General features: G+C 40.9%; 1 long non-coding RNA gene across 1 annotated transcript in view; it reads right to left on the bottom strand.

The window, feature by feature from the left end:
• LOC117884844 overlaps positions 1 to 26,782 on the bottom strand; it is a 76,368-nt gene that overhangs the window by 11,076 nt on the left and 38,510 nt on the right. Inside the window, exon 2 of the long non-coding RNA XR_004647672.1 lies at positions 890 to 1,060. This is a non-coding gene — a long non-coding RNA (uncharacterized LOC117884844). The remainder of the gene's footprint in view (positions 1 to 889; positions 1,061 to 26,782) is intronic.

Genomic DNA, 26,782 nt, shown 5'->3' with positions numbered 1-26,782 from the left:
TGATCACTTTCACCTAAGCTGCCTTCCACTTTCAAATTCTGAAACATGATGAACATGTGGTTGTGTATGGATTCAGGAGGCTCATGCAAATTCAGCCTTTCATGCCTTTTCTACATTATTTGAGAATAAATCCTAAGAAAAACAGCATTGTAAATTAACTTGTTCATGTTCATATTATGACTGGGTCACAAGTGGGAAGTATGGGGGAAGGTTTCAAGAAAAGTTCCCTTCCTTTTCATGCCTCATACAAGGACCAAACACAATTGCAATCAAGGGAGTGTAGACACCACTCTCTTGGTTAACTCCTGTAGGTGCACTTTGTCCATAGGGGATAGAGGAGGGGCAGGAGTCTCTATAAGCTTCCTCTGTACTGGCTCACAGTACAGGAGCAGCTCAACTACCACAGAAGCTGGAGCAGCCTGCACTCACTCCTATGGACTGAGTAGGTCAAATCCAGACATGGATTAAGCAGGTGCACTGGACATCAGCTTTACTTTTACATCTGTATATATCAATAATTGCTGATTTCTTCATACAAAAATGAACAAATAAATAGAAATTTGTTCTTCAACAACATTGGAAATCTTCAGGGGGGAAAAAAAAATCTATGTTGCATTCTCTCTAACAATCAGATAAGACATTATTATGTAACCCGATTTAACTTCTGAATCTCAATTTCTAGTTGTTGAATAAATACCTAGCATTGGAAGGATTGGGCAATTTTTTTGTCCTACTAACATAAACATTTCAGTTGATAAAATTACTTGAAACAAACATTGATAGTCAGTCAAAAATCAAAAAAAAAACAAACAAAAAAAAAAAACAGTTGAATCCTTTTAAGCCCGTACATTGTTCCTTTTTGCGCCTTATATATGACTTTAGTACTTACGGGTCAAATGATTCGAAGTGGATGGACAGACACTATTGGCACTATCAGCACTTTTACTGCTAGAAACTTCATTGTCTGATTCCTGTACAGAAGAGCAGGGTGAGGAGCCGTCAACTTCTTCAAACTTCCTCTTTAAAATTCCACTCATAGCTGCAATGCTGTCACATGTACCTGGAACAGGAACAGGAGCAATGAAGCATTTGAAATATTTGACCGCTGACTATGCAATCAAGGTCTCCAATGTAATTTTTTTTTTAGGCAAGTTTTCAGACACAAACTTGGCTACTATGTCCAGTTGAATGACAGCATACTGAGACTTGTTAAACTGACCAGAGAAGATTTTAAAAATGTATTATCTATCACAGTGCTTCCCAAACTTGTGTAGGGAAAACCCCTGGAGGGCCAGGCCGGTTTGTTTACCTGCCGTGTCCGCAGGTCCGGCCGATCGTGGCACCCACTGGCCACAGTTCGCCGCTCCAGGCCAATGGGAGCTGCTGGAAGCAGCACGGGCTGAGGGACACACTTCTAGCAGCTCCCATTGGCCTGGAGCAGCGAACCGCGGCCAGGGCAGGTAAACAAACCGGCCCAGCCCTCCAGGGGCTTTCCTTACACAAGCAGCATCCCAAGTTTGGGAAACACTGATCTATCTCATGGACATCATTACATAAGTTTCTATACCCTCTTTAATGAAAGAATTAAATTCTATCAGCACAGGCAAAGCTCTAGAATTAAACTTTTGCACAGAAAAAAGTAATGCATAATTCTTAAAACATAAAGGGACAAATTCAGAGCTGGAATAAAGTGATGTAACCTAGCAGAAGTCAATATCTGAGTAGCCTTTTACACCAGGTTTGAATTTGCCCAGTACACAGAAACATTAAATGAAGAATCAAGTACATTTATTCCAGATAATACATGATTTTTCATTAACAAGCACAAGTGGTATTTCAGGCCCTGTGCATAAGATTAAACAAGGCTGATTACTTTTTATATTTTTAAAAAGCAAAATATTTAGTACCTTGCCTACTCCTTTATTTACAAATGTGCATTACAATGGAATTCAGGTTTACTGATGACCACCAAAAGTGGTCATTTTATGAAGTGGATCTAAAATGATTTCCCGTAAGTCATTAATTTCGGTGTTGCAGATGTATTTACCCTTTTCCTACATTGATCAGTGGAAAATCAACTGTAAGTAGCAGATAAGAAGCAATTTCTTTGATGCTTTCAAAGTAGGAAAGAATTTCAGACGTTTGAGTGCCACTTGCTTGTACTGTGTAGAAGTTAACAATTACAGCTAACTTCTAACCCATCTGATTTGTCTTGTCATTAAAATTCCCTAGTAAAATTAATTCCACCTTTGCAAGGTGGAGATTTTATATCTATGGACATGTCTGATTTGGGAAATTCTTTTTAGTTTGGATCTGGAATTAATGCAATATAATGCTAAAAACAAGGGATTTCCTGAACTGATCCTCATAACAGAAGTGCTTTATACACTGTCCTTACAGATTATACTAAAGATGGACCCTTACAAATTATATGTGAATTGTATACACATGAACCTGTTTGTCATGGTTCTCCTTTTCCCTTTGCTGTTTATGAAAGATCTGTTTTCTTCAAAGGGATTTCTCCAGGCTGGACACATGTCCCAAACATGACACACCCTGATTCAAAACCCAGATCTAATTCCTCCTGGTCCAAGAGCAGGCTAGCAGAAACTGCAGAGAAAGCATTTCATGCTTACTCTTGGGACAGGGTGTGGTGGGGCAGCTGCCCCACCGCAGTAAACAGGGGTTAAAAGCAGGCCTGGAGAGGGCTGCAACTGGAAAAGCTGGGCTAATTATGGAAGCAGTGCAGCTGTGGCCAGCTCAATCAGGACCCAGCTGGCCCTTATAAGAGGGCTGTGGGTCAGGATCTGGAGAAGTCACTCTCTCTAGCTCTTTGAGAGAGAAGGACCTGGCTGCCTGGCAGCTGAGCAGGGTACCTGAGGTGGAGCACTGCTGGGGAAGGGCAGAGGGAGCTGGGGAGCTCCAGCCTAGCAAAGCCCCAGGCTGCAGGCCGAGCTAAGGGCCCACAAAGGGGTACTTGGGCTGCAGAGGGGCAGTCCAGATATAGGCAGAGGCAGCTGGTCCAACCCCCCTTGCCGATAATGAGTGGTTTATAGACTGCAGTCTGCCCCAGGGAACAGGGGCTAGATGATGACTAGCAGTAGCCACTGAGGCAAGGTGGGGATAGGGTGTTGGGGGTTCCCCTGGGAAGGGAGATCCAGACAGAGGGGGTACTGTGGTGGGCAGAACCCCTGGACAAAGGGCACCGGGGTCCAGGAGGGACACGGGGGCCAGCGGCAGGCAAGACATCAGCCAGCTGAGGGCACTCCGGAGCTGGAAAATACCTAATTCCCTGGACAACCAGCAGGAGGTGCCGTGTTGGTGAGTCATCGCCCCACCACACAGGGGATATAGCACCTTGCATCATTTTACAGTGAACTCTGCGGCAGATTTAACAGCTGCACAATGGGTCTCAGAGAGTCACTCATTAAAACAATCAGGAGTAAAAAACAGAGGAAAAAAGGGGGATCCTGAGGGGCACATACAGGACCTTCACCCTCCCCCAAATATCTCCCTTGCAAACCATTTTTTCCCACTACCTCCTGCAGTGCTTACTGCACCGAATTTGTGAAATCACAATGATTTCCATAGCAACAGACTGCAATATCAAAGCCAAAGGATTATGGCTGTACAAGAGAGTAAAAAGGAGCAGCTGGAGTGTGAGGAAGAAAACACTCACGTTCAACTATCTCTAAGAATAGACAGGAGAATGCTGAGAAAGGCTGACAAAGTAAGCTGTTTATTGTTTCAACTAGACACGGGTCAAACCAATACCTCAGAATCAAACACACCCCTAGGGTGTAAGTAGAAAAGGCTTCAAAATCCAAACCCAAAAATCAGACCTCTATCATAATCAAGAGGGATGAGGCATACCAAACCCCCAGCTCTAAGTATCCTTAAACTGTGAGGTATTAGAAACCTCAGATCTGAATTTCACACAGCCCAGGATTATCTCCAGATAAATACCCATTTGTCAGACATGCCCTGCTACAAATTATACAATATGATGGCTAGATGACTAATACAGGCATCGGACACATCAATAGAACTGTTCCAGGTGGTAAGCAGCAGTGGAATCTGGGATGTTTACAAATGGTATCAGAAATGAGTATTTCTCACTGAGAAGAATTTTTGAATATCTCTGCAAAGATTGCTTTCAGCTGGACTGAGCATCATGCCTTCATGGCAGCAGAGCCATTTCAAAGAGTGGATACAGTCATTTCAGGTTAAACTGAAACTAGTTTTGCTCCATTAGGTTCTGGAGGACCTTTGAGCAATGATCTGCAAGTTAGATTCATATTACTCCTGTTTGGAGGTGTTGGTGCCTTTATTGAAGTGGATTGTCAACACCTCCCAGGAGTAGGGTGACCAGATAGTAACTGTGAAAAAACAGGATGGGGTGGGGGGTTTAAGTGCCTATATAAGAAAAAGTCCCAAAAAACGGGACTGTCCCTTTAAAAAAGGGACATCTGGTCACCCTACTCATGAGGAAGGCAAGATGTTTGCTTCTATAAAACTGACAGCTCTTCATTGTTTTGTCTTGAATCTCTATTTTTCTTGGGAAAGTTACTGAAAAGGTTGTTGTAACAATGCAGTCAAGATGGTGGTACAGAAGCTACATGGATATATTGTGGAGAATATCCTCATAGACTCATAGACTTTAAGGTCAGAAGGGACCATTATGATCATCTAGTTGACCTCCTGCACAACACAGGCCACAGAATCTTACCCACCCACTCCTGTGCTACCCCATTATACCATCCCCTCCATAAACTTATCAAGCTTAGTCTTGAAGCCAGATATGTCTTTTGCCCCCACTACTCCCCTTGGAAAGCTGTTCCAGAACTTCACTCCTCTAATGGTTAGAAACCTTCATCTAATTTCAAGTCTAAACTTCCTAATCTCCAGTTTATATCCATTTGTTCTTGTGTCCACATTGGTACTAAGCTTGAATAATTCCTCTCCCTCCCTGATATTTATCCCTCTGATATATTTATAAAGAGCAATCATATCTCTCCTCAGCCTTCTTTTGGTTAGGCTAAACAAGCCAAGCTCTTTGAGTCTCCTTTCATAAGACAGGTTTTCCATTCCTCGGATCATCCTAGTAGCCCTTCTCTGTACCTGTTCCAGATTGAGTTCATCCTTCTTAAACATGGGAGACCAGAACTGTACACAATATTCCAGATGAGGTCTCACCAGTGCCTTGTATAACGGTACTAACACCTCCTTATCTTTACTGGAAATACCTCGCCTGATGCATCCCAAGACCGCATTAGCTTTTTTAACGACCATATCACATTGGCGGCTCATAGTCATCCTGTGATCAACCAATACTCCAAGGTCTTTCTCCTCCTCTGTTATTTCCAACTGTTCTCAATTTATAACCAAAATTCTTGTTATTAATCCCTAAATGCATGACCTTGCACTTTTCACTATTAAATTTCATCCTATTACTATTACTCCAGTTTACAAGGTCATCCAGCTCTTCCTGTATGATATCCCGGTCCTTCTCTGTATTAGCAATACCTCTCAGCTTTGTGTCAACAGCAAACTTCATTAGCACATTCCCACTTTTTGTGCCAGGTCAGTAATAAAAAGATTAAATAAGATTGGTCCCAAAACCAATCCCTGAGGAACTCCACTAGTAACCTCCTTCCAGCATGACACTTCACCTTTCAGTATGACCCCTTTAACCAGTTCCTTATCCACCTTTCAATTTTCATATTGATCCCCATCTTTTCCAATTTAGCTTATAATTCCCCATGTGGAACCGTAACAAATGCCTTACTGAAATTGAGGTAAATTAGATCCACTGCATCTCCTTTGTCTAAAAAAATCTGTTACCTTCTCAAAGAAGGAGATCAGGTTGGTTTGGCACGGTTTACCTTTTGTAAAACCATGTTGTATTTTGTCCCACTTACCGTTGACCTCAATGTCCTTAACTACTTTCTCCTTCAAAATTTTTTCCAAGACCTTGCATATTACAGATGTCAAACTAACAGGCCTATAGTTACTCGGATCCTGTTTTTTCCCCTTCTTAAAAATAGGAACTATGTTAGCAATTCTCCAGTCGTATGGTACAACACCTGAGTTTACTGATTAATTAAAAATTCTTGCTAATGGGCTTGCAATTTCATGTGCCAGTTCCTTTAATATTCTTGGATGAAGATTATCTGGGCCACCCAATTTAATCCCATTAAGCTGTTCGAGTTTGGCTTCTACCTCGGATGTGGTAATATCTACCTCCATCTCCTCATTTGTCATCCTACCATTATCCCTAAGCGCTTCATTAGCCTCATTAAAGACTGAGGCAAAGTATTTGTTTAGATATTGGGCCATGCCTAGATTATCCTTAACCTCCACTCCATCCTCAGTGTTTAGTGGTCCCACTTCTTCTCTCTTTGTTTTCTTATTTATATGGCTATAGAACCATTTACTATTGGTTTTAATTCCCTTTGCAAGGTCCAACTCTACATGGCTTTTGGACTCTCGCTTTATCCCTGCATGTTCTGGCTTCAATAAGGTAGCTTTCCTTGCTAATCCCTCCCATCTTCCACTCCTTGTAGGCTTTCTGCATTTTCTTAATCACCTCTCTGAGATGCTTGCTCATCCAGCTTGGTCTACAACTCCTGCCTATGATTTTTTTCCCCTTTCTTGGGATACAGGCTTCTGATAGTTTCTGCAACTTTGACTTGAAGTAATTCTAGGCCTCCTCCGCCTTTAGATCCACAAGTTCTTCAGTCCAATCCACTTCCCTAACTAATTTCCTTAATTCTTTAAAGTTAGCCCTTTTAAAATCAAAAACCCTAGTCCCAGATCTATTTTTGTTTATCCTTCCATCTAGTTTGAATTGAATTAGCTCATGATCGCTTGAACCAAGGTTGTCCCCTACAACCATTTCTTCTATGAGGTCCTCACTACTCACCAAAACCAAATCTAAAATGGCATCCCCTCTTGTTGGTTCTTCAACTACTTGGTGAAGGAATCCATCAGCTATCGCATCCAGGAAAATCTGAGCCTTATTATTATTACTAGCACTTGTCCTCCAGTCTATATCTGGGAAGTTAAAGTCTCCCATGATCACAGAATTCCCAATAGTGTTTACTTCATTTAAAAGATTAAAGAGGTCTCCATCCATATCCAAATTGGATCCCGGCGGTCTGTAGCACACCCCAAGCAGTATCTCAGGGGAGGCTCTAGTAGCTTTCTTTCCCAATGCGATTTTTGCCCAGACAGACTGTCTTCTCCATTCCATCACTTCTTATTTCTTTACCGTCTACCTCATCATTGATATACAATGCTACTCCACCACCTTTGCCTTTATTTCTGTCTTTCCTAAACAGCACATAGCCTTCAATACCTGTACTCCAGTCACGACTACTATTCCACCATGTTTCTGTTATCCCTATAATATCCGGTTTCACTTCCTGCACCAGTAGCTCTAGTTCCTCCATTTTGTTACCTAGGCTCCTCACATTAGTGTACAAACAGCTTAATTTTTGCCGTTTGGCTTCACTGACATCCTTTACCCGATTAGGCACAGACATTCTACCGCCAGTGTCACCTATTAAGACTGGTATCTACACAACCCTTCCTCCTTACGTCCATTCTCATACCCACGGCTGTATCCTTTCTTACTATGTTTTCTTCCTTCTCAATGTTAAATTCCAGCGTGGAGATTACCTGGACATCTCCCAACCATCTCCCCCAAATTTCTAGTTTAAAGCTCTCTTCATCAGTTGCGCCAGCCTCCATCCTAGAAGTTTATTTCCCTCCTTACTCAGGTGAAGTCCATCCTGAGAGAACAGTCCTCTGTCCATGAATGCTTCCCAGTGGCCATACTTCCCAAAGCCCTCCTTGTAGCACCACTGCCTGAGCCATCTGTTGATAGCCATAATCTTGTCACACTTTTGTTGCCCTTCTCTAGGAACAGGCAGAATCCCACTGAAGATCACCTGAGCCTTGATTTCCTTAAGCATCTTCCCCAGCCTGGCATAGTCTCCCTTGATACGTTACAGCGAGAATCTAGCCGCATCATTTGTTCCTATCCTTCTGGTAATGGTGATGAATGAAGATCAGGGTCCCTGTTAGAACTGTCAGCTGCCTTCAATACCATTGACCATGAGGTGATGTTGACATGACTATGCACGCTAACGGGGTAGGTGGTATCACCTTTGAGAGTCTCCACTTCTTCTTTCTATGAGAACTTGGAGGATCATTTTGAGAAATTGCTCTGAATATTTCCTCTTGTTGGGCTTCCAGTTCTCCCCGCTTATTTCCCAGGCTTCTTGCACTTGTGTATAGGCTGGGAGAAGAAACTGGGAGAACTGGGATATTTGGTGTTCTCGTCCATCCTCCCTGTGCCAGGAAGAGGCCTGGGTAGAGACCGTCGAATCATGGAAGTCAACAAATGGTTATGCAGTTGGTGTCGGAAAGGCGGCTTTAGATTCTTCGACCATAGGATGCTGTTCCAAGAAGGAAGAGTGCTAGGCAGAGACGGGCTCCACCTAACGAAGAGAGGGAAGAGCATCTTCGCAAGCAGGCTGGCTAACCTAGTGAGGAGGGCTTTAAACTAGGTTCATAGGGGGGAAGGAGACCAAAGCCCTGAGGTAAGTGGGGAAATGGGATACCGGGAGGAAGCACGAGCAGGAGAGTGCAAGAGGGGAGGACTACTGTCTCATACTGAGAAAGCGGGACAATCAGTGAGTTATCTTAAGTGCCTATACACAAATGCAAGCAGCCGGGGAAACAAGCAGGGAGAACTGGAAGTCCTGGCACAGTCAAGGAACTCTGATGTGATTGGAATAACAGACACTTGGTGGGATAACTCACATGACTGGAGTACTGTCATGGATAGATATAAACTGTTCAGGAAGGACAGGCAGGGCAGAAAAGGTGGGGGAGTTGCATTGTATGTAAGAGAGGAGTATGACTGCTCAGAGCTCCGGTATGAAACTGCAGAAAAACCTGAGAGAGTCTATGGATTAAGTTTAGAAGTGTGAGCAACAAGGGTGATGTCATGGTGGGAGTCTGCTATAGACTACCAGACCAGGGGGATGAGGTGGACGAGGTTTTCTGGCAACTAGCAGAAGTTACTAGATGGCAGGCCCTGGTTCTCATGGGAGACTTTAATCACCCTTATATCTGCTGGGAGAGCAATACAGCGGTGCACAGATAATCCAGGAAGGTTTTGGAAAGTGTAAGGGACAATTTCCTGGTGCAAGTGCTGGAGGAACCAACTAGGGGCAGAGCTTTTCTTGACCTGCTGCTCACAAACCGGGAAGAATTAGTAGGGGAAGCAAAAGATGATGGGAACCTGGGAGGCAGTGACCATGAGATGGTAGAGTTCAGGATCCTGACACAAGGAAGAAAGGAGAGCAGCAGAATATGGACCCTGGACTTCAGAAAAGCAGACTTTGACTCCCTCAGGGAACTGATGGGTAGGATCCCCTGGGAGAATAACATGAAGGGGAAAGAAGTCCAGGAGAGCTGGCTGTATTTTAAAGAATCCTTATAGAGGTTGCAGGAACAAACTATCCCGATGTGTAGAAAGAATAGTAAATATGGCAGGTGACCAGCCTGGCTTAACAGTGAAATCCTTGCTGATCTTAAACACAAAAAAGAAGCTTACAAGAAGTGGAAGTTTGGACAAATGACCAGGGAGGATTATAAAAATATTGCTCAGGCATGCAGGAGTGAAATCAGGGAGGCCAAATCACACTTGGAGTTGCAGCTAGCAAGAGATGTTAAGAGTAACAAGAAGGGTTTCTTCAGGTAAAGGTTTCTTCTTGTTAGCAACAAGAAGAAAGTCAAGGAAAGTGTAGGCCCCTTACTGAATGAGGGAGGCAACTTATGACAGAGGATGTGGAAAAAGTTAATGTACTCAATGCTTTTTTTGCCTCTGTCTTCACGAACAAGGTCAGCTCCCAGACTGCTGCACTGGGCAGCACAGCCTGGGAGGAGGTGACCAGCCCTCTGTGGAGAAAGAAGTGATTTGGGACTATTTAGAAAAGCTGGACGAGCACAAATCCATTGGGCCAGATGCACTGCATCCGAAGGTGCTAAAGGACTTGGCGGATGTGATTGCAGAGCCATTGGCCATGATCTTTGAAAACTCATGGTGATTGGGGGAGGTCCCGGATGACTGGAAAAAGGCTAATGTAATGCCCATCTTTAGAAAATGGAAGGAGGAGGATCCGGGGAACTACAGGCCAGTCAGCCTCACCTCAGTCCCTGCAAAAATCATGGAGCAGGTCCTCAAGGAATCAATTCTGAAGCACTTAGAGGAGAGGAAATTGATCAGGAACAGTCAGCATGGATTCACCAATGGCAAGTCATGCCTGACTAATCTAATTGCCTTCTATGAGGAGATAAGTGGGTCTGTGGATGAGGGGACAGCAGTGAATGTGTTATTCCTTGACTTTAGCAAAGCTTTTGATATGGTCTCCCACAGTATTCTTGCCGGCAAGTTAAAGAAGTATGGGCTGGATGAATGGACTATAAGGTGGATAGAAAGTTGGCTAAATCGTCGGGCTCAACGGGCAGTGATCAATGGCTCCATGTCTAGGTGGCAGCTGGTTTCAAGCAGAGTGCCCCAAGGGTCGGTCCTGGGGCCAGTTTTGTTCAATATCTTCATTAATGATATGGAGGGTGGCGTGGACTGCATTCTCAGTAAGTTTGTAGATTACACTAAAGTGGGAGGAGTGGTAGATATGCTAGAGGGTAAGGTCTAGTCCCTCTGTATCCTATCAAATTAGAGGATTGGGCCAAAAGAAACCTGATGAGGTTCAACAAGGACAAGTGCAGAGTCCTGTTCACTGTTACAGACTAGGGACCGAATGGCTAGGCAGCAGTTCTGCAGAAAAAGACCTAGGGGTTACAGTGGATGAGAAGCTGGATATGAGTCAACAGTGTGCCCTTGTTGCCAAGAAGGCTAATGGCATTTTGGGCTGTAGAAGTGGGGCATTGCCAGCAGATGGAGAGACATGATCATTCCCCTCCATTCAACATTGGTGAGGCCTCCAGGTGAGTACCTGGAGTACTGTGTCCAGTTTTGGACCCCACACTACAAGAAGGATGTGGAAAAAAATGGGAAGAGTCCGGCGGAGGGCAACAAAAATGATTCGGGTCTGGAGCACATGACTTATGAGGAGAGGCTGAGGGAACTGGGATTGTTTAGTCTGCAGAAGAGAAGAATGAGGGGGGATTTGATAGCTGCTTTCAACTACCTGAAAGGGGGTTCCAAAGAGGATGGATCTAGACTGTTCTCAGTGGTGCCAAATGACAGAACAAGGAGTAATAGTCTCAAGTTGCAGTGGGGGAGGTTTAGGTTGGATATTAGGAAAAACTTTTTCACTAGGAGAGTGGTGAAGCACTGGAATGGGTTGCCTAGGGAGGTGGTAGAATCTCCTTCCTTAGAGGTTTTTAAGGTCAGGCTTGACAAAGCCCTGGCTGGGATGATTTAGTTGGGAATTAGTCCTGCTCTGAGCAGGGGGGTTGGACTAGATGACCTTCTGAGGTCCCTTCCAACCCTGATATTCTATGATTCTATGTCTACCATCCAATACACTGCAGCCATATTACTGCTTATAATAATATTTTCTAGCACCTTAATAGGATCCAAAGCTTTCAGTGGGAGGGAAGTTATAAAACACACAGTAATACAAGACCCTACATCCAACAAAGGGTGTCTGACAAGAAACAAGGCCTTTCTCTCTCAAAATATGATATGCTGTGGCAGGAGATAAGTAGCCACCAGGGCTAAACAGCAGACAAACACTACATATTCAGCAGTGGAGCCACAAAGGTTGTGATATCCATTCTCTTGATAGCATGTAATTTAGGGACTGATACCAGGCCCTGCAGGACACACACCTGAGTGGGTACAGAGTGTGAGGGATTGCAGGCCTCAAACCCAGGCCCACGGGTCCCAGGCAGTACTCAGGGCATGATTAACACCAAGCAGCTCACCTGAGCAACCAGAGAAAGGAACCAGTGAAGTGCTAGCTTGCAGATGGCCTTATCCCCAAAGCTCCTAATGGGAGGGAACATCCAGTACCCCAGATTGTCTGAGGAGCTCTATATAAACCAGGAAGTAGAACAGGAAGTTGTCTGACCAACTAGAGGAATCTCAGGCTGGCTGCTACTATGGACCCCTCTGGCTTACCTGATCCTTGAGTCCTGCCTGATTCTAGTTCCCAACTCCCCGTCTGCTCCCAGTTCCTGTGCACCTAGTCCCAGACCCTTATCTATTCCCAGTTCCTGCTTTCCTGCCTTACTCCAGGTCCTTGCTCCTGTGGCTTACCCCGATGCTCTGACCTTTGGCTTTGCACCTCACTTAGTCTCAGACTCTGATCCCTGCCTTGGCACTGGACTCGGTCTCCAGCTCTAAACTTCGGTTTGGTACCTCATGCTATCTTCGGTTCTGACCTTTGGCTCCAACCACTAGTATAGGAGCTGGATTTTATAATGTACTATGAGAATTAATGTATGATTTGATTTCATCTTGTCAGCCACCCTTTTTTGAATAGCAGAAAGGAATGACAGACCAGAACAATCCTTTTGACTAATTATGATCATCCTTTTGTTTTAGAATAAGTTATAAAGCTACTATGGTTTCCTATATGTATTACAAATTAGGAAGTAAGAGACAGGATTCTCTATTGTGTCTATGTTAAGTAGATTAGAGGAACATTGAAGGCTTGGGTCTCAATGTAAATTGTCTTGGTTATTGACTGTAAAACTTAGACAGGTTTAATTTGCAATGCCCTGTTGCTCAATATTAAATACTACTGTTTGTAAGAATGAGGAATGTATGCATTAGAAAAAGATAAGGTGTGAAGGCCATTGTTATAGCCAGTCAAGGAAGAAGGAGTGAAGAAACTTAAAGGACATCAAAGAATCATCAACACGCATCCATAATGAAGGGCAGATTGACAACCCAGGTAAAGGCTGGCACCCCTAAAGACAATTGATTAAATCGGAACAAAGGACAGGATGACCCTCTCAGAGGTGTATTGGAATGTTTACACCAATTAAGAAGTAACCGGTCACAAAGTGACACAGCAAAATCCATAGGCTTCAACAGAGAAGAAAACCTGTAAGAACAGGGTGCTTTCCCATAGAACTTTGGGTTCATCTTGCCACACTCCAGGAGCATCGGATCGCGACCGATAGAACCCCGCTTCCCTCTGCGACCAATCTGGCTGGCCACTAGATTGATCCAGACTCTGGACTGGTAACTATAAACATCACTGCAGGAGAGAGAGAGAGAGTGTGAGTGAGTGAGCGAGTGAGTGTGTGTGTGTAAAAAGCATATGCTAACTGTGGTATTCTCAATAAACGCTGTGTGTATTTACCTTCCTCTATAAAGATCCCGTGTGCTTTCTATGAGCATAACACTAGGTCTGACCACCCACGAACTGGTCATTGCCCAAAGTATAGAACAGTGGCAGAGAAAGTAAGGGCCGCACGGACAGAAAGCAAGATATATAGAGGTGGAACTCCTGTTAGATAACATGGACCAAAAGGCACAGGAACTACAAAATGCTCTGACCATCACTGAAACATGAGCAAGTCATGACATGTGTCATGAATAATAAAGACATTCCTGTAATCACATCATAACAGGTCATAGAGACCCATACCATGCACAGATGTATCATAGCAACAAGTACACCCTGAAGAAACAGAAGCAGGCCGCTACATTTCCTCACAGCACCCACTGTACAGAGGCAAACGACTGTTCCCAGTAACATGAAAATACCACATTGCTTGTGGAAAACAGATATGTGACACAGATAGAGATACTGAAATCAAAAGACTGAGGCTCAGCACCCCCGATTCCCAGTTAGGCCCCCACTCCATTCTAGCTTCCATTGGCACACACTGGGTCAGCTGAGTGGGGCAGCCAGGGATCTGCTGCATCAAATCAGCAGTGTTAGTGGGAGGGGGAAAAATGTGAGGAAGTTCAATGCATATTACTGTAGCCAAAGACAAAGCGGAAAGTTGACAATATGACTCTTTTGCATAGTTATTTAATAAGTGTCTAATTGTTAAGCCATTTCCTGGTTTGAGCCAGAAGCCTGCTGACTCACAGCTGAACAACAAGCTGGCACTAGGGTCTTCCATGTTTGCTGATGTATTCCATGCCACTCCTCATTAAAGCGCTCACAGTGCCACCAGTATCACACTACTAACCACCTTAACATGGCACTGATACACAACAGGAACAACCAAAGGTAAAAATAGAGGCAGCAATATTTTAAACACAGGCAATTCCAACCACACGTATTCACTGCTGTGAGCTGTAAATCAAACACCAGTTGCTGGGCATAGATAGGGATTCTCAGAGGAATTGGCAACTTGCTGCAGCAGAAGGGTTTGAGGGTAGCCTGCTGAGAGAAGAAAAGGTTTTTCTACCAACCTTAATTTTCCTCCAGTCTGAAGAAACTAGTCTTGCAGTTATCATTTAGCCAGTTGTCTAGCTGCATGACTGCACTGACAGTCAAAGTAAGAGTCTGCAGACCTTCATGGAAACAGGCTCATCCCTTCCAGTGCCAGGTAACTGTCAACCACCATAAATTTAGAGAGCTCAAATAAAACATTTTAAACACTTGATTATAAAATATCCCTTGTAAACCAGGAAATATTGAAATTAAACATATAATCAAGGCCCATCTATACCAGGAACCCAAGAGAAAGATCATGTATAATAGAACACTATCTGTACTGATCCTCTTCCACACCTGGGAAGGCTGGAAAATTTGTTAGACCATAATAATCATTTCATTGTAGTGTTTCTTTGGAAAGACTATACCTCTAAATAACAGTGTTATTTACAAAAGCTTTGTGGGAATTACTGAACAGATTTTGAAGGAGATAAAGTGTTATACTGAAGGTCCCTAAAGTAGCTTTTTGTTCATTATGGTGTCATCTCTGGATGTTGCAATTCAAAACTAACCTAGAAAAAACAACTCTAGAAAGGTAAACCTCTGGTACTTCACTGGCACCAGCGGAGAAATTAAAAACCACAAAGATCAGCTGTGTCAGTTGTGCTGCACAGGAAGAAGTAAAAACCTCTCCTGTCTTCCACTCCAGACATTGCTTTGAAAGGTGATAAAAGATACCTAAAAGACCAGATAACAGACTGGAATGTGACAATAAGAACAAAATCCTCATGCAATGACAAAGGCGTGGACTCAAATGACACTTTCTTCCTAATCATAATTTGAAAATAAATGACTTCTCTGCAAAACTGAACCCTGTAGCACACTGTTCACGCAATATCACATTTGAAATAGACCAATCCCACAGACTGAAAGTTATGGAATATATTTATGAAGAAACAAACCTCAGATACATCCCATATAAAATAGCCATAACATAAATAACAATAAATATGAAAAGATAAATTATATACTATTGTGCTTCGATTCCTATAGTAAGATTTTCATCTAATCTTTGACTGAAGCTCAGAAAGAAGAAAAGCTCGGGAACACACTGGGTAACACGGTACCTCAAAGCAGCACCCTGGAACCCCCATATTCACCACTGTCATGTAATTATATGTTTTGTAAATTCTATGCCATGTAAAATATCATATGAAAAGTCATGATTTGCTGAAACCATTGTTTTCAAAATATGTGTATCGTTAGTGTGTATCAATTTATGAGATTCTGCGATATGGTTGTTACTGAAATATGCTGTAAGTTTGCTAGGGACATACAAAGGAGGCAAACCACTCCCAGGAGGGTGTTCAATGACCATTAATCAGCAGGAGAGTAGTAAACAAGGGATTTACAATACTGTAAGAGGGCTGCCCAAGCACCACACAATGGGGACTGCTCAACGCTAGGACTCCATTGCACAAGACCACACCAGGAGGATTGCTCAATCCTGTAACTCAGCAAAGCCCACCAGGATATGTCTGGGTAGTGTTTTCCAGGCACATAATAAGGGACAGTAGCATCATGCCTTTGGCCTTTCTCCTCTCCCACCTACACTGTAAACAACAAGAACACTGAGAAAACAAAGACTTCAACTGAGGAGACTGGTCCCAGGTTTGAGCGAGAGAGAGAGAAGCCTGTATATTAAGAACTGTAACATCCAGTGGGATGAGAAAACTGCTAGATCTAAATACTGACTTGTGTAATAAGGTTGAAGATTTAGACTGTGTGCTTACCTTTTATTTTCTTTGGTAACTAACTATCTCAGACCTTTTATGCCTACCACTTATAATCATTAAAAATCTGTATTTCTGTAGTTAATAAATATGTTTTATATTTTACCTAAGACAATGTGTTTTGTTGAAGCGCTTGGGATAATCTCAGTAATAAACTTGCCCTGGTCAGAAGCCTGACCAGTCTAAGACAGTACAGCTCTAAGGTGCAAGGCTGGGGAACTGGGGTTGGTACCTTTCTCTGTGTGATTCATGAGTGGTTTTGGGAACATTCATGCAATCTAGCTGGGTGTGGGGCCCCACATGCTGTTGTACTGAGTGATAGCAGCACCTAGAGGGGTTTGCTACTTGTCACTAGCAAAGCACTGTGAGAGACAGCCCAGGCTGGAGAGTTAAAGGGGCACAACAATATCCCAGTTCCAGGTTGTACCCTAGGGATCCCATCACACACGCTTTGAGAGAAAAAAAAAATCCAACAATTTCCTCCCTCATCCACTTGCTAGAGCCTGTTTAGTGTTTATTCCTCTCAGATATCAAGAGGATGAGTGTCTTAATAAAAAGCTAGATAGACAGATATCCAGACAGTAAAATAAAAAAAACAGAGGCACTCCACAAAGATTTAATCTATGAGCCACCAAGTATGGCACTGTGCCTTGGTCTCAGTTGTATCACCTGGGATGAGTGCAAAAGTAGATATTGTCTCTAAAAGATATACATATTTGTTTCCAAACAATAATCAGTTCTTTTTACAAATGAATCCTATTACTAACAAGAGGATGCAAGAAGTAGATGTTACATATAAAACGTTACCACGAAGTACTCATCAGAAACAACACCCACCCTCTGGCTAGTCAGCATGTGTCATAAACTAGGGAGACTTAGAGGGTAATTTCAATTAAATCATGAATACTGATGCTCAATTCATTTTGAATTTAGGTCTTTTTCTTGTTTGCAAACTAAATTTGATTTTTACAAATCTATTTCCAACAGGTAATTACTTAATGAACTGTTTATGTGAACAAATTTCAGCTGATAGGCATGATTGTGAACGATTTACCTTGACTATTCATTAATTAAGGTGCATGACTGGTTACCAAAATCATATTGTATTGTTTTGCTCCCTGATTGGGTGACTGAAACCTTTTAAGCAAGAAAGTAGCGAACAATGAATAGAAAAAATATATATATATATATAACTATACTTGTTTACACACAAATAACCTTGTTGCATGCGAAAATGAGCATTCATGTAAGGGGATAAACATTAATGCGAACAAAAATCCATTTGTATGAATGCTTGCAAATAATGAAGGTGCAAGAACCTGGATTCAACAGCTGTTTGGAATGTAAATGAATGTTCACTAAGGCCATGTCTACACTTAGAAGCTTACCAACAATGTGCCATTGTTGTTCGTGCAGCCGCATTATGCCAACAGGAGAGAGCTCTCCTGTCGATATAACAAAACCAGCTCAACAAGCAGTGCTAGCTATGTCAACAGGAAAGCAACTCCTGCTGACATCGTGCTGTGGACACGAGTGCTTATGCCGGTAAAACCTGTTTTGTTCACACCCGAGTGATAAAAGTTTTGCTGACATAAATGCTAGTGTAGACATGGCCTAACACTGTTCTGCTGTAACTGGCAGCTCTACTTACAAGCATCAGTTCCCTGACTTAGGCTCTAATGGCTTCACTAGTAGAATATATACAGAGCAAGAAAATTGCACTTAGGGACTTTTCTATGCAGATCACAGGTACAGAATTGCTTATCACTGTGGCAGTGCCAATGGCTTTCTGATTCTGAAAGAATCCTGTGGCCAAGACTCCCAGGGGGGTGCAGATATTAACCAGGGTGATTGCAACTAACTGCCAAGAATAAACCATGACTCTGTGTGTCTGACTTGTCAGATCCCCTTGAAACTCCTCAGAGGTCCAGTTTGAGTGTTAAGCCTGTTAATCTGGAAAACTACCTCCAGGAGCCTGATCTTAAAGCTAAACTTTGGCCTGTAATTTCCGAGTGGGCATGTGGGAGGGCACTCAAGGGCAATGGTTGGGGTCTTTGCCAGCCAAGAAACCTAAAGGATGCCTCCTTTCTGTGCATCTGTCTTCTGTGCCTCATATTGACCCATATGTACACAGGAATTATGCTGCTGTGAGATTTAGTCTGTATATGTCACATCTTTGTTAAATATCCAGGATAATGAGACAATGCATAGCAGCTGGTATTGGCTGCGCCCCTGGTAAGGGATTTATGGGCACAATTTCAGGTGCACACTTAAGTCTCCATATACCATTTTCATCAGGTTGATTCCACTGAGAAATCTACACAGAGGGCACTTTATTGGCCTTACCTTTCTCCTCATATACCCTCAGTCCAGGCAGAACTTTGTGTCTACATGTTCAGTGGGTGCAAGCACCATTTGCACTTTGCTTCTTCAGGCCTAGCTGCCCTATTTAACAGCACAAACCCTATCAACATTTGCCCTGAAATGTATTACTGTGAAAAGTACTATTCAATTTTTTCTTAAGTAGTGGAAATTCTATTACTACTACTTGGGGAGGGGAAACTATTTGCAGTTTCTCTGCCAGGCGCTCATGACAGTAACAAGGGCCAGGTTCTATAAGTTTAGGGGACCCTTTCTAACAAAATTAAATGTGTGGCGCAAGCCCTCACAAGGACCATACTTCCACTTTCAGCTCTAACCAACTAAAATTTGATCTCCCTGGTCACGTATGTTTCCAGGAGTTTCTTCCCCATTCTCAAGCACGCTTTTGTCCTCTATGATATGAAACCACAAAAAACATTTATTTGGAAAAATACAAAACCATATATTTAAATAAAATAAAATTAGAAATCCCAAACAAACAATGTATGAGAGTTATACCCAGCTCCACTGTCTTAGTTAACTTGCCTGACTAGTCAAGGACTAAAAACTCAGTTCCTACCCACTTAATCCTTATTCATGAACCCAATTAGATGATATGGTGGTCAAGTATCCACTAGGAGGCTCTCTCTGCCTGTATGCTTCAGTCCAGCAAAGCAAGCAGCATCAAGTAGGTCCTGCAGAGTTAAATCTGTGCCACTGTCAGATCAGTCCTGCAGAATCTGCTCTGCTGGTCAGGTCCTGCAAAGTCTGGTCTACACAGGGTTCCAAATCTCCTGGTTCTTTTGACAATGCCCCTGGCATCTCAAAGCCCTTCAGCTCTTACCCCTCCATTTTTTGAATTTTTGGGCTCTGTTACCAGAATCCACTACCTTTTAGCGCAGGGTGGCTTGTTCTGCCTCAAGAAGTATCTCTTATAATTTCTCCCTCATTATATGCACCATCTAATATTTCAAAACCACAACACAACCAAATTCCAAACAATGCAAAATAAAGCACCACACAAATGCATTGTGATGAAGTAATAACATGTAAACCAAGCCCACCAGAGCTATGTTTTCCCCTTTCACCCACAAGGGGAAGCAGAGAGTTCCATCCCTCCAAGCCTTCTAGTGCTGGGACTTACATCTACATAGCATAGGGCCATTGCTCACCTTGCTTTTCCTAGGATCATTGACATAAATGGGACTAGTTGCATGAGATAGAAATTATGGCCAATATCCTGCTTGTCTAAGGGCTTTTTAAAGTGACCTTTCCTTTGTACTTATGTGTGTGGTGTTTGGCCTCTACACTAAGCAAAAGGTGTTTGTCTATGGTGGAGGGAAGGAATATCAAAGAAAGTGGCTGAGAGGAAGTAGGGTAAAGGTGAATTTAAAATGTAGCCCACAGCCTGAAGTATGGACAGATCTAACTTTATGATCGCAATGTTTAGAGCAGTGGTTCTCAACCCACAGCCCATGTGACATCCTCAGGGACATACAGGTAGTACATATATGTGTGGATGCCGCCCACATAACACAGAGAGATCTGCATATGTGACCCACAATGGTAAATAAGTCGAGAACCACTGATTTAGAGGTTAACTGCACAGCAGAAACATAAAACAATCAAGTTCCTCCCATATTCTACCCTCCTGTAGGCTATTCTCCACATTTCTTCTATATTAATAAGTAGTTCAAATTGTTCCTTTCAACATGTAGACAACTGCAAGGAAATCCATTTTATTTAATCCAAAGGAGTACAGTTCCAAGGAGTTTAGAGATTAACATAGGAACCTAACCTGTATTACAACAATGCTTCCACTTTTTACTGCTCCCAGGAACTTCTTGGCCAACAAAAGCACAACTCACATGGGACGCTATCTTAATCCATGTGCATAAACCATAAGAAAATTAATGCAAAGAAAGAAAAAGCTGGAGAAAGATGGAAAACGAGTTACATTACATAATGTATGCAAATATTCCCAGAATCAATGGTAGTCCAGACTCACTGCATCCATCATATCAATTCTAAGGCAAAAATCAAAGGATATAAAGGGGGGACATTAAGGCATGGATACAGTTCAAGAATGCCTATTACTTTTCTCTGTAGAGAATTTTCAGCTCCAAACAGCTACTTAGCAAAACCAAGCTTCAGATAACAAGACCATCATAAATCCTATTGTTTTATATGGATGTGAGACCTGGGCACTTACTGGGAGGGGGAAAAAAAGACAGTTAAATACCTTTGAAAATAAGGAGTTGATTTGAATTTAGGGGCCAGTAAGAGAGAATGATGTGTGGAGAAGATCTAATAGGGAACTATGGGAGGTCTATGGTGAACTAAGTATAGAGTTTGTAGTGAAATCCCAATGACTTCAGTGGGCAGATCATTTAGTCAGGATGACAGATGACGCTGCAGGTAAGCATCTCTTGGCAGGACAGCCTTGTAGTGTCTGACTTCTTGGCTGACCAAGGAGAAGATGGAGGGATAATATTAATGTGAATTACCATCAGTGAGAAAATATGTCTGACAGAAAAAGGTGGGGATAAATTCAGAGAGTGGCCAAGAACCGGCATGCTCTATAGAGTCAGGGAGTAAGTAACTACCTAACTATATAAACCCTTGTGCTTCAGGGCATAAAATTACCTTCACTGATAGAGATGGAAGCTTTCCCTACAGAAGTTTTTTCCATAACTATCCATGACGAAGTTTCTTGCATATGGTGAGTAAGATGGGAACACAAGGGATGTCATTTTCCTGAAGGAAAGCTCACATTTCAAAAGTTTGGGAAATGCTGTAATACCTTAACCACTAAGGGGGGGGAGAAAAAAAAAAAAAAAAGAAGAAGAAGAAGCTGAATATCTGCAAAATAAATTGAGGAGAGCTGAATTGGAAACAATGAGTTTATTATTTTCTTTTGGGGAATGATACACAGAGTAAAACATTCTGTTTTCACAAAGTGATATACTAGTAGAAGTTTTAACAGCTGTTTCACACAGAACAAATAATTAAATTTTCTCCTCTTCAGACTTGAACAGTTAATGCAGAAAATTGCTGAAAAGCCACAGCCTGGCAGCAAGTCACACACTTCTGTTTGTTCTGAACTTACTGAATAAGATATTACATTAGTTTTCTGTTTCTTTACATTACCATCATAATCCTGCATAACGCAGAAGTGGTGACAGGCAACGTGAGACAAACACTCTCATTATTTTCAGTAGATAAAATTGTTGCTTCTATTTCTAGAAATAAAAAGACTCATGCCAAACTGGCACAATTCCATTACAGCTGCAAAGCTACCTCTTGCTATACAGGAAGTACTTACATCTTATATTTTTCTAAATATGTTCTGAGATACTTAATAGCCCCATAAAAGCTCACCTTATAATTGATCATGCTTGTTTTATACAAGTAAAGATGCATGAAGCTAGTACATACCATTACGAGACTCCATCTTATTTTAAATTGACTTTGCTTTGCATGTATTGCTATGCAACAGTTTATTTTCAATAAGAAAGACTTCTATGATTAATTATATTGATCCCATATAAAGGAACACAATAATATGTATACATTTTATAATCCATTTACTAATCCATCTGCTTTATTAATAATGTTAATATTCTCTTTTATAATGAAACAGATACTGAGATCATTTCCATTAATCAAACTAATATGTTGAGCCTACTTTAAAACACTCTTGGAACTCACTGTGTTGTCATTCAAAATGAATTTACTATTAAATATTTAATCCCCTGCAAATCATCTATGGCACTATAACTTGTAATATGTTAATGCTACATATGATGCACATCAAAGGAGAAGACATACCTCACTCAATACTGTAAAAAATAATCAAGATGTCTGATCTCTAGTAAAACAAAGATAGATAATATTTAAAGGAAAAGAAACACATTCAGGTTTGTCATTTGTTCTATTTTCTTGGCACAATCAGGGAGATAAACAGAAACACCTGTTTAAAGGCAAAGAAAGGTTAAGAGTAATACAGAATAGTAGTGGTATTTTGCCTACACTGAATACCAGTTAACAACAAAAAACAATGTGACATGTGAAGACTGTAAAACTGTTTTCAAAACAGTTTCTTAAATGAACAAATATCCAGCTTCTCCTCCCAAGGATAAAATAAAATGGTGTCTGACATGTCTTTGCTGTGGCAAAGAGAAGAATTAATTCTTTACAAAATGAAACCTCTAGTAATGTTAATACATATTTTAAAGACAATTATATAGTTACACTAATTATTTTGAAATGATAGCCTGAAGATCGTTCACTTATCATGGTTTAGCAAAATTTCACAAGGGTGAAAAAATTAAAGTATTGATTTATACAAAATATGTGAATAAAAGCGATTAAACATGGTTGACTTTTGAGATGTAGTACATTTAAACTTTTTCCTTTTATGAGGGGAAAAAGAAGGTTTCTTACATTTTAACAGAATATCACAGACAACTCAACTGCTTTCAACAATCAACATGCAAACTATAAAAAGGAGTGCAACTTCATTAAACATTTTTCAAGAAAAAATAAGCAAAATGTAATCTTTTATTTATATAAAGTGAACTCAAGCACAGAAACTAATAATAAGGTCAGGGCTTGGATCCTGCTCCCATTGAAGTCAATGCCACTGATTTCAGTGGAAGTAGGATTAGAACTCAAGATGCAGCTCTAATGTCTAACTCACAGACATCAATTTATTACCTTCTGCCTATTCCTCCTCCCACACATACACTTCTTCCAAGGCTATTGAGCTCTTTTCCAGAGCTGGTGAATGCCTGGCAGCAGCTAACGGAACGCTGGATAAGAAACTATAGATATATAGTTCATCCAGAATACCTGAATCATTAGGTAACTTTAAAACTAGTGGCAATATGCTGTAGTTTTATTCAGCATTTCTCCCATTGTCATTATTAAGGGGTAGATATTTTTAACCAAGGAAAACCAAATCCATCTGCAGCAGTGGGTTTCCAAGGAGACAGAATAATTTAAATACAAGATCTCCGTTTTCATCAGCTCTTCTTGGTTACTGGAGCTACATTCAGTTGAAACTTTCACACTAAAAAAAATATGATTATTCTGAATTTGTCTGGGATCAGAATGTATAGGCTTAAGATTGTATTTTAAATGGTTTGTCAAACTACAACTTCAGATACCTGTAATCATTTGTTTTTCAGAGCTCTCTTTAAATATATTTAATGAAGTATTAAATTCCTCACAATAAATCAAAATAAAGTTAAAAAATACATGGGAAAATTTATTTATTTTAAAATATGTAGATGCTAAAGGTAGATTCAATTTATTATTTCATTTTTTATCAACACTGGTTGGTAAATAGTTTATGTATGTAACATTTCTACTCACATTCAGGTATAAAGTGCAGATATGGAAAACTTTCGGTCTTTTGATAGAATGTTTGTTGTTGCTTTATTTTTTGTTATAAATCTTATTCTTTCAGGGGTTATTAAAAAAATACTGATAAACATCAACCCTTGCATTAGCTTCCATTCTCTGGAGGCAAATCCTGGAGGCAAGGGCACTAGATTGGATGCTTTCAGCTGGGAAGGGACGCACAGAACTGGAGAGAGAGCAAAGCCCTCTGCCCCCACACTATTTGCAATATTACTTCAAATCAATCTAATTTATAACATTGTTCAAAATGTACACACATACAGTAATATGTAAGAAATTAATATGTTTCAGAAATAAAAATATACAACACATACTGTTAAAAAAGGTATTGCTTAAATAACCTCTTCCAGAAGAGCTGTCTACATATATCCATAACTGTCCATTAATTTACAATATTAAAGTATTTTCTAATAATGTATTAACTTTTGGAAATTCCAGGAATAACATCAAATGAAAAAGTGGTAGCCCTTCAAATAGGTCTGTTTCACTTAGATAAATACAGTTACTTCAGTAGCTACACCTGTCCCTTCTACTTGCCTATAAATTACTATACCCAATATCTTGAATAAATCAAATACTATGATTATCTAGCTGCAAACATTTACTTAATTATCTAAGGCAACTGGTAAATTAAATTCCATCACTAAGTTGCTCTAAAAAATATAAAATCTTCTAAAATAATGAACCTTTAAAATAATAATCAATCATCATCACATGGAGCCATATCTTGCCAACAAATTTTAGTCACAACTCATTGATTTTAGGGGAGACTTATGCTTAAAAAATGATAGTAAATATCACATATATTGACTATGTATAAAATATCATGCTGGAATATGTCAGCAGAAACAGAAGGAGTTAATGGGTGAAATCCTGGTCTCATTGAAGTCCGTAGCAAAGCTTCCATTGACTTCAGTGGGGCCAGTATTTCACCTCATAGATTAAACAAATAGAACTATCTAGGTATGAAAAAGGAAAAAAACAAACTGGAGAGCTTCTGTAGTGAGCTGCTGCGAACAGCCATGCAGTGTTCCCAACCCCCACCTCCAGAGCACATCTCCAAATTTCCACACTCATAATACTGTCCCTTATGAGGGAGCGTCTCCAAATCACAATCTTTCATAAACATATCTCTACACCCATCACTAAAATCTAAGCAGAACTACTGAAGCAGAGACTGTTTGCTACAGTCCATCCTAATGTTTGCGGATTAGGAATCTCCTGATAAAGTACACACACAGTTTGTATGAGATTTACTATATGATTTAAGAATTTTTTTCTTTCTTATACAAAACTATTATATTATTCTTCAAAGATGGTCCAAAAGACTACAGTAACATTATTGCAAGCTGTGATGTTTTGAACTATTATTGTAGAATACTGTAGGTGTTTTTGTTTTGTAAGGGTAACTGAAGGATATACATCATACTTTGTGTTACAAAAATTAGTTTATTACAGAAATGCAAATTACATTCAGTCATTCAAAATCTACAAGTCCTCCAAATGTCCACAGAAATAATTAACCTGTAAAAGTTGCTTTTGGAGTCCATTCACACTACGTACAACTCAATTAGCACACTAAATAAAAGTGGCGTGTTTACTGAAGTCCCTTTTTTTTTTTTTTTTTTAAGCCTACGCCTAAAGAATCTTTTCAGATTTCTCTACACCATCTTATTGCTCTTTACATTATTATGTTGTCCAGCAATAAGTGCTTCTTCCTGCACTAAGACCTCATTACCTCCTGCTTACTGAACAGCTTCAGCTGAGACTGACGGCTCATGTTACCACATGAGAAAGTTGTCGGAGAGTCAAAAGTGCAACTGATTTCACTGTCTATGGATCTCTTATCAGATGAGACCTTTTATGAGGGAGGAATACCAAATTGCAAAGCTGCTTCAAAGTCATGAATGCAGCACAAATTACAGAGGTGCTTTCACAAGGCTTTTAATAGAACAGAAAATATTGGAGTCAGGCCTCCAAACAGCTATTCAGAAAAGGATTTTTTCCCCTTACCTGTAAATTTGGTTTCTGTATTTCAGCTCCGTCAGTGCAGACTGAAAGGTTTACTCCTAATGCTACCACCCATCAGGAGCAGTGAACCAATAACTGAGAAGACACCCTAGCATCCCCTACAACATGCTCTCTTCTTTACTTCCCATTTCCTGCTCCCAACTCCATACTAGCAAAATTATGGGAAAACATAACATGAGGAGAAAAGAGGAGCACATCCAGAAACAGATTTCATAAGCTAACCAGTTCTGCTCTATGAGATGGCAACATAAAACAGAAAGGAAAAAAAATTCCCCATTAGAAACCTCCAGTTTCATGAGTGTATAGCAATCCCCTCTGCCTTTTAGCCCCTTAGATGGGGGGGGGGAGGAGGACAGCAATATGAATATGCTTACTGCGTAACCACCTTCTTAAATACCAGCTCAGTTTTCCATATTTTCAGTGCAAAATGCTGCTGTATATTTAAGAATCTGCTTTGAATAGAGAGACAATCGTGAGATTCTGTGCAGAGAGGAAGGATCATAAATATCCAATCAAATTAGATTTAATTAAGAGTCTGGCATTAATTTCCTACTACTTTCTAAGGAACAAAAATTAATGATGGACTATAAAGGCCAAGATGGCATGGTGACAGGTACACTAGAGTGATAAAGGAAATTCATCAGGGGGAGGCGAGAGAGGGGAAAGCAGGGGAGTGGATGGTTTCAAATCTGTAGTTATTTGTGTTTCAGATCAAAATGGTGGCTTCCCCAGTTTGCACAGATTCCATTTTAATCTGCAATAGCCCAAAGGATACTTTTG

This window comes from Trachemys scripta, chromosome 11 (assembly GCF_013100865.1).
Source record: "Trachemys scripta elegans isolate TJP31775 chromosome 11, CAS_Tse_1.0, whole genome shotgun sequence".
Classification (NCBI taxonomy): Eukaryota; Metazoa; Chordata; order Testudines; family Emydidae; genus Trachemys; species Trachemys scripta.
This window is presented reverse-complemented; position numbering and strand designations above follow the sequence as displayed.